The following is a 12,387-nucleotide window of genomic DNA, read 5'->3' as shown; positions in this document are numbered from 1 at the left end:
CGGAAGACAGCCCTGGGGAGGGTTCTAAGGCAGGGCAAACATACGACAGGAAATTTTTCGCTACTGCATATCCAGCCGAGTCAAATCCCATGAGCCCATTGCAAAAAGCAAAACATGAGCTCATGCTGTTTATCAGGGACACCGTGAAGCACAAGGCTATTTTAGCCAAAACGCCACAATTCTCTAATTGGGAAGAGCGTATTGGCTCAGTTTTAGCCCTGCTGCACAATCTTCCAGCAATTTGGCTAGGAGAGGCGGGGTCAGGAATTGATGTGGGAACAGGAACCGAGGATCTCGTGGTGGAGAACCCGGTGTTGGAGCAAGACTTAGGGCCTTTGGCAGGCCCTAATCAGGAGCCGCAACCGGGATCTTTGCCTTTGAACGAGACTGATGTCACCAAAATTTTCACTGTTTTTGGGGGAATTATGCGGGAGATGTACAACATAATAGTAAGGGAGAATGAGGCCAAGACAGGAGGAAATGGGGAACAGGGACAACAGTTGGTGGGTCAAGAAGGGAAAAAGGGCAAGAAGAAGGGAAAGGGTGGGAAGGGGAAAAATGCTAAGGTAGTTGTGGAAGAGGAACCTTGCGAAGGGGAAAGTTGTTCGGCGGACCAGGGATCTGGACCATCAGAGGGGCAAGAGGGGGCGCAAGAATGGCGGACGGTAAAGGGGAAGACCGCCGTGCGCCGGGAGCGACGGAAGAGGAAGAAGCAGCGTGAAGCTGAGCAAGCAGCCAGCCTCGCCGCAAATACGCAAACTTCTGCTCCCCAACCCAAGCAAAAGCCGGAACCTGCTTCTAATCCCAGGGCACCTGCTTTTGCAAAGTGCTCGTGCCGAGGATTGTGATATTCTGATTATCTCGGACCCCTATTGGGTGCCAAATAATAACAGCAATTGGGTTACCGATACCACTGGTCGGGTAGCAGTGGTATCAGTTGGGGATTATCCTTTTCAGCGCATCATTGACAACCAACGCGAGGACTTCGTTGTGGTCGAGATGCGGGGAATCGTTTTCTGTTCCGTCTACCTACCACCCGTGGGTTCCGATTTGACTGTCGAGGAGTACAAACGCAAATGGACCGAAATTGTGTCTGTACTCCCACGGAATCGGGACACCGTGATCGGGGGTGATGTAAACGCCTGGTCAGGTGCATGGGGGATGGAGCGGAGGCCAAACGATGGGGAAAGGGTATCTAGGGGGGGAGTTGTGATGGATGCAGCGGCTGCTCTGGGATTGGTTCTCCTGAACCAGGGCAACCAGAGCACTTGGATTGGGGCAAATGGCCGCGACTCCATTGTGCACGTATCCTTTTGCAGCCCCTCCTTGGTAGGGGACAATAATTGGCGCGTGTGTGACGAAACCCCAAGTGACCACAACACTATCAAGTTTGTGGTCGGCAGGGTTCCGAGACAGCGCGCCAATAACGAGGGACACTCAGCAGTGAATGGGGGAAGGTGGTCCACAAGATTCTTCGACAAGGATTTGTTCGTTGAAATCTTGAGGGACCAGGACATTTTTGGGCATGTTGCTACGCCAGAGGAGCTGACCCAGGCCATTACGGTGGCCTGTGATGGCACCATGCCTAGGCAACCCCCAAGACGACAGGGCCGGCGGCCAGTTTATTGGTGGACGTCCGAGATTGATCGGTTGCGCAGCCATTTTCATGGAATGAAACGGCGGTACAACCGGGCCCGGACCGAGGAGCAGCGCGAGGAAAGGCGTCAAATGAAGTCGGACGCACGCGCTGCCCTGTAACGGGCCATCAAACTCAGCAAGGACCAACACAAGCAGGATCTGCCGGAACAATTGGAACCGCACGGCTTTGGCCCTGCGTACCAAATCCGCAAGCAGCAGTGGGATGGAGCTCGGGTTCCGATGGAACGGGATGCCAATAAGCTCCAGTTCATCGTGAATGAGCTCTTTCCCGATCGTCCCCCGATGGAGTGGCCCGAGACGGAACTAGGTGGGGATCCACAGGATCCGGTCTCGGAGGAGGAGTTGGCGGAAGAGTTGAAGGAGATTGCCCGCTCACTCAACCCCAAGAAAGCTCCGGGGGACGACAACATTCCGAATATGGCTGCAGCTGCGGCAATTCTGGCTTTTCCGGAAGTTTTTGCTAAAAGCTATAAGCAGCTACTGGAGGCAGGCACTTTCCCCGACGCATGGAAGCGGCAACAACTGGTGCTGCTTACCAAGTCGGGAAAACCACCTGGGGAGCCCTCGTCATACCGGCCAATTTGTCTGCTGAGTGTGCTGGGGAAAATTTTGGAGCGGTTGATTCAGCGGATGCTGACAACCCACCTGGAGTCGACCGGGGGACTTTCGGACGCCCAATACGGTTTCCGTAAAGGGCGTTCAACCGTTGATGCCATCACTCGGGTGATGAACAACGGGAAAGTCGCTCTAGACAAGAAGCGAAAGGGAGATCGTCTCTGTGCGGTGGTAACGGTGGACGTCCGGAATGCCTTTAACTCGGCAAACTGGGCAGCGATCGGCCAAGCTCTGCAGCGTAAAAACACTCCGCCTTATTTGCAGGCGTTGCTGCGGAACTATTTCATTGGCCGAACGCTCCACTATGATACGGATGAAGGAGTAGTGTCAAGGACTGTATCTGCTGGCGTTCCTCAGGGTTCGGTTTTAGGACCAACACTTTGGAACGTCATGTACGACGACCTACTCCGCTTGCCGCTCGAAGGACTACGAGCGGACATCATCGGGTTTGCTGACGACGTGGCCTTCACATTTCTGGGAAGGACCACGGAACAGGTCAGCGCTTTAGCAACGGCTAACCTGGAGAGGATCGAGTGGTGGCTGCGAGGAGTCGGTTTGGAACTTGCCCACCAAAAGACCGGGTGCATGATTTTTTGTACTCATCATGTCCCGCAGCTCGCAGAGCTTCAAGCAGGCGGTCACTCGATCCAATCCACGGAAACGCTGAAGTACCTGGGAGTGGACCTCTGTCGCAAACAGCACCACAGCCGGCATCTGGAAAGAGTGGTCAATAAGGATTAGTCACGGATTACGAATGCCTTGACCTGCCTGATGCCGAATAAGCGTGGTCCTAAGAGCCGCAGTAGGAGACAGCTCGTAAACGTCGGCAACAGTATCATCCGATACGGAGTTGCCACCTGGGGGCGATGGGTGCTCGACAAGGAGACCCATCGCAAATCGGTCCAAAGGGCGCATCGACCGGGGGCTCTCCGAGTCGCCAGCGCCTTCCAGACCGTGTCTTATGATGCCGCTTGCGTTGTCGCCAACACCACCCCGTTAGTCCTCCTCATGCAGGAGGATATCCGCTGCCACGACGAAAAGGTAGCGAGTGGTGGTGTTCAATCAGACATACGGAAGCGACAACGGGAGGAGACGATGGTTTATGCCTTTCTCGACGAAATAGGATATATTTTTGTATATCCTTTTTGTTTCATATTTTTGTATATGATGGTTAGATTTTGATAATTAATGTGTTGTTGAAAAGGTTTTTTGTCATACTTTGATGTTATGTCAGAATATTTGGCAAAAACTTGTTTTTAAAGTTCATAAATGATTGAAAATCAAACATCACTGCCGAGTTTTTGGATATTTTCATTTTGGAGAGCAAAATTTTTTATGATTCGACTCGATTTCACTCGTGAGTCGCATATCAAAGGAAAGATCAACATTTTTCCTACGTATTGACGTTGAAGTTAGCTGCGACCATCCGCGACCCCGAAAATTATTGAATTTTTTCTTGAAAATAGCACGAGCGATTTTGACGTCTTGTTGTATGAGCCATACACCGCAAGTATCGAACTACCTGTCATAAACGAGCATTTGAAACAAACAGGCATAAGAAACAAAGCTGAACAGAGAAAAACAGTTTAAAAAAGGTCGTAAGATATGAATCATCTCTTTTCAAAACTAACCATGAAACACTCGGCTGTTCTAGCGCGTAGTACTTAAAAAATCGTTTTTAGTAAGGAACTTACTCCGCCTTTGTTTAAATTCATAACAATAATTGTTGATGCTGTTAAGTACTACACAATAATGAAATGTTGTGAGCGATAATTATTGAGGTTTTTTTGCTGTCTTGACGATTTTAGTATAGGACTGCTCTGTATAGTAAGAGCAATGGTATTGAATGAAGAAAAACTGCAATAGCACGAGGAATTGATTTTCATCCCGGCGTTTGTATGGCCGTTGCCCACTGTGCCGGGGGGCTGTGGCGGCGGTTCGCCTGCGCGCGCCCAATGCACCGTGTTTCTCGCTCAGCGTCCAGTGTGTCGCTGGGTGGTGCCGCCGGGGAGACTGCATCGTAGCATCGTCGTGTGTAGCGTGTTACCCGCTTGTCCGACCATGAACCGTGGCCTGCAAGGGTACAAGCTTGCGTACGTCGGTGGTGCGCTGCTTCTGCGCGGTCGATCGTTTATGATGTCACGTTTGCCCCCGGTTCCGCGCGCCGCCTGGCTCGAAGATTTCTGGACAGGTCCTTTCGGTCCACGTCATGGACAGTGCCAGATGCGGAGTTTGACTGGGGCGGTACATCTCCAAAACGATAACGGAGGTGTCCAAAGGTCAGCTCAGTGTGGACAGAAACCACACGCTGAGCATAAGGACAAAAGCTGGCTTGATCCCAACGTTCAGTACACTTCGGGACAGCGAAAGCTTGGCCTTACGATCCTTTTGGTTATAACGAGTTTTTAGCAAGAGGTGTCAGAAAAGTTACCACAGGGATAACTGGCTTTTTTTTTTTTAAAGCGGGTTTCTTTATTCATTGGAATTCAGACCCTCCCTCACCACTACATTTTTACCCTCGAGGGCGTGCCCTGAAGGGGGTTGCTAGACTGAATTGCCTGTACCTATTCCGTGCATGATGCATCTTCCGTTTTTTATTGTTCAAATTCAATTCAACTTCTGTTATCCCTTACTAGGGCACTCGTTCTTGCTAGTAGACGCTTCTTTTCTAACGAATGCAGAACGTCTATCGGGAGGCAACTTCCGCCTCGACCGCTGCGGCTTCTTCCGCAGCACTCAGGCCACCGTCCGTGGCTTCGTTATTTCGTTCATTAGCGCGGTTGCAAATTCCAGACGGTCCGGCTGCGATATCCGCGCTTCCTCGGCCGTCTGAATCGTCGTCACTGCTGCTCGATGACGATGATGCAGGACTGTGCTCCCCATACAGGCGTCTCGCGTCCTGAATCGCTTGACGCCTTCTCGCTCTGAATCGCGCCTGCCAAGAGCCGCGCAGCCGTAGATCTGTACGGCGTGCCGCAGTTCTGGGCGATGGTGGTGGAGATGGGGGACGTCCTTCTCGCTGCACCTCTCGTTGCCGTGCCCTGGCTGCTCGGCGGCTCGCATGCTCGACGGATCTTCGCACGCCGTGCCTCCAGATCGGCAACATCTTCGACGTGCTGCTCGTCATCCCAGGCTTGCTGAAGTTGAGCCGTAATCCGCTTAGCAGCTTCGCAGATACGGCTCCAGCTCTCGGCATCGCGCAACAAGTGCTGCTGGAGGTTTTCCGGACGGACCGGGTCCGTACTTCCCGCGCCGAGTAGTTGCTCACGGACTTCAGCAAACCTCGGGCACTCGAACACCGCGTGCTCCGCGGTCTCAGGGACGCCGCTGCACCGCTGACAGTCAGGGGACGATGTGAAGCCATTGCGACACAGGTAGTCCCGGAAGAAGCCATGTTCTGAGAGTATCTGGCACAAATGGAACGACACATCTCCATGTTTCCTGGACTGCCAGCTGCCTATGTTGGGTAATACACGGTGCGCCCAACGCGTGTGCCGGCTGGTGTCGGCTTCCACATCCCACTGTTGCTGCCATTGCTCGATCGTGCCCAGCCTGTCGCTCCTGCTTCCGGATGTTCGCCCTCGTGTCGGTGCGGTTGACGGCACTTAGTCGCTGGTAGACCCGGGCGTCCTCATCCACCAGCAGGCAGATGGGGGTCAGACCAGCCAGGAGGGTGGCAGTCTCGTACCTCACGGTACGGAATGCTCGTGCCACCCTCAGTGCCATCTTTCGCTGGACACGCTCCAGCAGGCGACCAGGCTCTCGTTTCTGCAGCTCTTTACTCCATACCGGTGCTGCATAACGCATAACGGACTCGGACACCGAAGCTAGCAGCTTCGCTTTCGATGCCCTTGGTCCGCTATGGTTTCGCAGCAGTCTGGATGTGGCGTCGGCGATCTTCCCAGCCCTCTCGGTGACCTTCTTGACGTGCGGCAGCCGCGACAACTTTTCCTGGAGGGTCACGCCGAGATAGCGGATCGAGCGGGACGAGGTGACGTCCACGTCGCCTACTCGGACGGTGATCCGCGTCGGGGCTTTGGTGCTGGAAATGACCACCATTTCCGTTTTCGCCGGCGCAAACTCGAGATGGTGTCGAGCCATCCATTCCATCACTGTTGATATCGCCTGTTTCGCAGCAGCTTTCACCTGGTTGTGCCTGTTCCTTACGTCTAGCGCAGCAACTAGGAGGAACCGATTGTCGCGTCGGTTCGTGCGACCGAACGACATCGCACGCTGGCCGGCCTCAACAACCCTCTGAATAGCACCGATGGTCGAGCGCCCTCTGCGGAAAACATACTGCCGGTCCGACAGTCGCGGTGAATCTGGATCTTCCAGGAACTCGTGCAGCCTGTTCAGGATCAAGCGCTCAAGCACCTTGCCCAGTGCATCCAACATGCACAGGGGCCGGTACGAGCTGCTCTCTCCGGGGGGTTTTCCTGGCTTCGGGATGAGTACAAGGCGCTGCCTCTTCCACGCTGCAGGAAACGTGCCGTTAACGAGGCAGTCCTGGTACAGCGCTGTGAAAACCCCCGTGTGCTGCAAGATGGCTGCTTTCACCACCGCGTTCGGGATACCGTCGAGTCCCGGGGCCTTTTTGTTGGCCATGCGGCGCGCGATGAACTGGAGTTCCTGGTCCGTCACTGCTGTAACCGCTCCTGACTGCTCCTCTCCCTCGATGGTAGCCGCTTCTGGCCAGACGAGGGGCGGGTACTGGGGGAAGAGATCGGACACGATGTGTTCGAGCCTGTCCCGCTCCGTCTCGGGTGGCGTCCGTCCACCACGGAGGTGGGACAGAACGACGAGATATCCGGCTCCAAACACATTCTCCTCGGCGATATCGATCAGCTCCTGGAACGAGTTCCTCTTGCTGGCCTTTATCGCCTTCCCCAGCTCCGCCCTCGCTGTGCGATGTTCCGCTGCGGCAATGCTCCGCTCTTGAAGATCACTGGTATGAAGCATCCGATCGCGGGCGCGATCGCAGTTCTCTCGCAGCAGCCTGAGCAGCGGCGTCCACCAGAACAGGTCACGATGGGGGTCACTATGCGACGTTGTAACCCGCAGCATCGTTTTGTCACACGCGGCGAGCATGATCTCAACCATGCGTTCGAGACTGACCGCCCGTTCTGAGAACCGCGCTCGGAAGGCTCGCTGCGAGAACTGCGTCGCCTTATACCGCCGATCCGCGTGTCGAATGCGCCCCTGATGTCTCATCCGTGGTGATGAGGGCTCGTTTACGACGGGAACTGTGGTGCCAACAGTGTACGTGATGTACCGGTGGTCGAAGTACGAGTAATCACCGCACACGTTCCACGTTCCCGGCTGCGCGATGGTTGGTGTCGCAAACGCCACGTCAACGATACTCGCTGTTGCCGCTCCGTTGCCGTCGAAGGTGCTCGTCGTGCCCTGATTTAGCACAACCAGGTCTAGCTGCTGGATGGCACTGAGCAGCTCTTCTCCCTTCTCGCTGTTACGCTCGCTTCCCCATTCCACATGCCAGGCGTTGAAGTCGCCGGCAATGACGACTTGTGAATGGGTAAGCGTTTCGAGCTGTACTGCTTCAATGAAGCGCTCGAACTCGTCGGTGGGCTGACGAGGTGGAGCGTAACAGCTGAGGAAAGTGGTGCCGCCTATCTCGGCAGCGACGAGTCCCGGTGTGTTGCTGCACCAAATCCTCTGGAGAGGAAGAGACCCAGTTGCGACGATGGCAACCTTCTTCGAACAGTCGAAGGCCCATCTACCGTTGTTGGCAGGCGGTCGATACAGCTCCGACAGCAGCAGCACGTCCACTTTCTTTTCTCGGGCAGTTTGGAGGGCAATGTCCTGGGCCCTCTCTCCTCTGCCCAAGTTCACCTGCATTACTCGCAGTTGTGGGGTCATTGCAAGGCCGACCGGGCGCAGTCGGGGTGTCCAATTGTGTGTGGACCACCGCACTTGAGGCACTTCGTCGAAGAAGTGCAGTCCTTTGCCATGTGCCCCACAACGCCGCAGCGTATGCACATGTTCTGCCGGTCGTCGGGTGAACGGCAATCATGGGCCCAATGACCCAGCTCGAGACAGCGATAGCAGCGCAAACGCTCTCGAGGAGTCGGTGGCGCGGCTCTGACTTTGCTTACGCAAAAGCCCAGCTTGATTTTGGTGCCCTCCAGCTCCTTCGCGAACTTCGTGGGCAGTCGCACATACGCACGTTGGGTGCCGTCGGTCATCTTGGTCAAAGTGGTTGAGACGATGCCCGCTCCCGACTCGAACTTGCTGTCAAGCAGCAAAGTTAGGTCCTCCTCTCGCGCTACCGGGTCAACGTCATGCACGATGACTGACGCCATTTCCGTGACGTGCCGCCACACTCCAGCACTGCCCACGATGGCACGAACCTGCTGCAGCATATACTGTGCGTTCGCCTTGCGACTCAGTGTAAGACGCAACAACGCCTTGCTGGTAAGGCGACCCAGGACGACGTGGTCCTTGAGCGGCTTGTACCGCTCGTCAGTCCTGACTGCCGTTTGCACAAGCAGCAGAAGGCTCTCCCAGTCTTCGTTGGGCGAAACCTCAATGAGCTCGGGCTTGGCCGGCTTTCGCTGCTGTGATCGCTGATGCTGAGGTCGCTGCTGCTGTTGATGCTGTTGCTGCGGACGTTGTTGCTGTTGCTGCTGCGGCTGCTGCTGCTGCTGCTGCTGCGGGCGCTGCTGCTGCTGTCGCTGCTGCCGGAGCTGTGGTGGAACATAGCGTTCACCTTGCTGCTGTTGCTGCTGCCGGAGCTGTGGTGGAACATAGCGTTCACCTTGCTGCTGTTGCTGCTGCTGCTGCTGCTGCGGTTGACGTTGCCGCTGGGACGGGCGGCCTCTTACCACCGTTGTACAAAGCTGCTGCTGCGGCTACTGCTGCTGTTGTTGCTGCGGGTGCTGCTGACGCTGCTGCTGACGATGCTACTGCTGTGACGATGCTGCTGCTGCTGCTGCTGCTGCTGCTGCTGCTGCTGCTGCTGCTGCTGCTGCTGCTGCTGACGATGCTGCTGCTGCTGCTGTTGCTGCTGCCGTTCCCGCTCTCGCCGCCTCAGCCGTTGCTGGCGCTTCTGGGCTGTCTCCCGGTTTCCGCCTTGTCCCGACGACTGCTGCAGGGTTGCGTTCGCTGCAGTCTGCAGCTCAAGCACCGAATGAGTGCCCGTGAGCAGCAACTCATTCTCGCGACGAAGTGCCGCGTTTTCTTCGCGACAAAGTCGCAGCTCCTCCAACGTCGCCGTTAGCTGCCCGCCGATGCTTTGGAGCTGTGCCATCAGCAGGGCACAACTTCCCGCGTCGATGGGCCCAGCAACTGCCACGTTGCCCAGAACAGGGGATGCCGTTGGTGTTGGCTGTGCTGCTGCTGGTGGCTCCAAGTCCATGGCCGCCTCCGCTGCCTCACACTCCAGCGCAGGTTCCGGCGTAGCGATGATGGTACTATTCAGCTCATCGTCGTTGCTGGAGTAGCACAACTCCATCATCGGCGTTGCCGGGCGCTCAATCGCCAGTGGCTGTGTCGCCACTACCGACCCTATCCTGGACCGCAGCTGGTACGGCGCACTCACTTGCGGGGGTTGGGCCTCGTCACCCATCCCCTGCGTTTTGTTTCACTTTCCTGTTCGTGCGCGCACCTCTTAATACGAGGGTATGAACGCAGCCCGTCGCAGTCTGCGTTGAACGCGCGATACACGCTAGACTGTCAAGATCGTCGACGGAACAACAAGTGCTTAGTTTGCGCTCCGTACTTCTCCAGTTATTTTCGGTTGAACTTCGTAGTTTCTCTGTGAATGTGAGCTGGCTTCAAATAGTTTAAGCGCCGCTCTTGCCGCTTTTGTAGTTACCGATACCGGTGATATTGCAGCATCCTGCTTAAACGAAATTTCATCAGCTGATATCGCATTCTTTGATCGCATCTTTGGCCATCGAACATCAGACATCCAGTTGCATTACGCACACTAAGACGCATAATTATCTGCAAGTCAGCTCATCGTTTACGCCAACACCATTGTCTCACTCACACCAGCCAGTGATATAAAATACACAATCATGAGTGACACATGCAAAAAGTGTTTACTCCTCATTGCTGGTGAAAGCATAAAATGTTGTGGTAATTTGGAGTTGTCTACATGTAAAGTTGCTTTTCATCCAAGGTGCCTTAACATTACAAATGCATGTAGTAAAGAATTATTCAGCAACAGCGGTCTCAGATGGATATGCACAAAGTGCCGTGAAAGCAAATCTACCTGTATTAGTGCAATAGCCCAACTCCTACAAACCTTCAAAGAAGACATAGTAAAAGAAGTAGACAAGCGATTCAGTGATCACATATACACCGACATTATTACGGCGTTACAATCAAATACCAATTCGTCTAATTCATCAGGTTGTCCTACTGATCTACAAAAGCAAAACATAGTTCAATGTAGTGAAAATCGTCCAAATCAAGTTTTGAGTGAGAATTTAAACACCACAATCACAAACACAATTTCATTACCACCTCGAGTGTCCAACCAAGCAAATTCGCTCACTAACACTAGTGCCCAGTCCGCTCAGCATCCCAGCTTAGTCTTAGAAAAAACCCGTTCTCGTTCTCTCATACTACCGTCCTGTACAGATAAACAAACGATTCTTCCCAATTGCACATCTAACACTGAATTAAAGCATGGTACAGCTGATATACCTGTAGAGGTCAAGTTCATTCCTAACACAGAAACCAAATTCTGGCTTTTTGTTACGAGAATTGATCCCAGCACAACAATTAATGATATGCGTGAACTGATATCAAAACAACTGGGTACTACCGATATTTTGATATATCAGATTCGACCACACAACATGTCATATGAACTCAAGTTCATCTCATTCAAAATCGATGTACCTAAATCGCTATTGAATCTAGCGTTAGAATCCAGCACTTGGCCGCGAGGCATGGTATACAAAAGATTTGTTTCCCATAGCAATCCAAAAAACGAGAATGCACCGTGGTCCCATTCCCGTGCTTGCATGAGGCAAACGTTCAACGGCCCGTTATTGCACCTGCCGCTAACGACAACAATGGAAACTTTACCGCTACACTCTTCATCGATCATAGAACCATGCTCACCGATTCTGTTGACATCTCCGCCGCAACTTTTGTCCCCATCCCCTCCAACACAACGATACGAATTGCGCAGCCAGATGATCCGGTAAGCTCACATTACCATGTTAATATTTTACAATCCGATAATAATAATAATAACAATTAAAATGATTATGATAACTTAAAAGTATATTATCAGAACGTGCATGGGCTCCGATCAAAACTCAGTGATTTTTTTGCTGCTTCATTAGTATGCGACTATGACATTATTATCAGACAGGGGGCTACCAATGCTCGATTTTTCTGGATCTCAAATTTCCACCGTATGCGGGGATCTGCTGGATGAAATGAACTATGCAGGCATGACACAAGTTAACTTTATTAAAAATATCAAAAACAATGTACTAGACCTCATTTTTGCTGACGACAATATTGTGAAGGAAGGGATGCAGATCCAATCTACACAAGATTGGCTAATAAAAACCGATGTGTATCATCCATGTTTAATTGCGGAATTCAAATCGTATCGCACTAATATCAACGATCCTGTCTCGGACAACGCTAATACACTCATGAGCTTTAATTTCCGCAAAGCCGACTTCGCTAAAATGGATGCTATGCTGCGCGGTGTAGATTGGTCCTTCTGCAATCCCGACTGCACCACCAACTATGATCTGAATACCGCTATTCGTTCCTTCACTGATAAACTAATAAGTATATTCACTGAATGTTGTCCCTTAAACACAGCATCAAGAAAACGTGGACCTCCATGGAGTAACTGGATATTAAATAATATAAGACGGTCTAAAAATAAAGCCAAGCGCCGATATAAACGCACTCGTTTGCCATCAGACAAGCTAAATACCATTACCAGCCATTTTCGACAAGTGAACAAACTGCTCTACAATGATTACATACAAAATCTACAATCACAGTTCATCGATTGCCCAACATTATTCTGGCAATTCATGCACAATAAACGAAAGGACAGCGGCGCACCTAATCATCTTGTTTGGAACGATAAACATGCAGATAATCGCT

General features: G+C 52.8%; 1 pseudogene; it reads right to left on the bottom strand.

Moving 5' to 3' along the window:
- Positions 1-4,169: 4,169 nt before the first annotated feature.
- Positions 4,170-8,242, bottom strand: LOC125906655 (uncharacterized; annotated as a pseudogene).
- Between the last annotated feature and the right edge of the window lie 4,145 nt (positions 8,243-12,387).

The sequence above is a fragment of the Anopheles coluzzii genome, chromosome X (assembly GCF_943734685.1).
Source record: "Anopheles coluzzii chromosome X, AcolN3, whole genome shotgun sequence".
In the NCBI taxonomy this organism is placed as follows: Eukaryota; Metazoa; Arthropoda; class Insecta; order Diptera; family Culicidae; genus Anopheles; species Anopheles coluzzii.
Note: the sequence above shows the minus strand (reverse complement) of the source record. Positions and strands in the feature narration are given on the sequence as shown.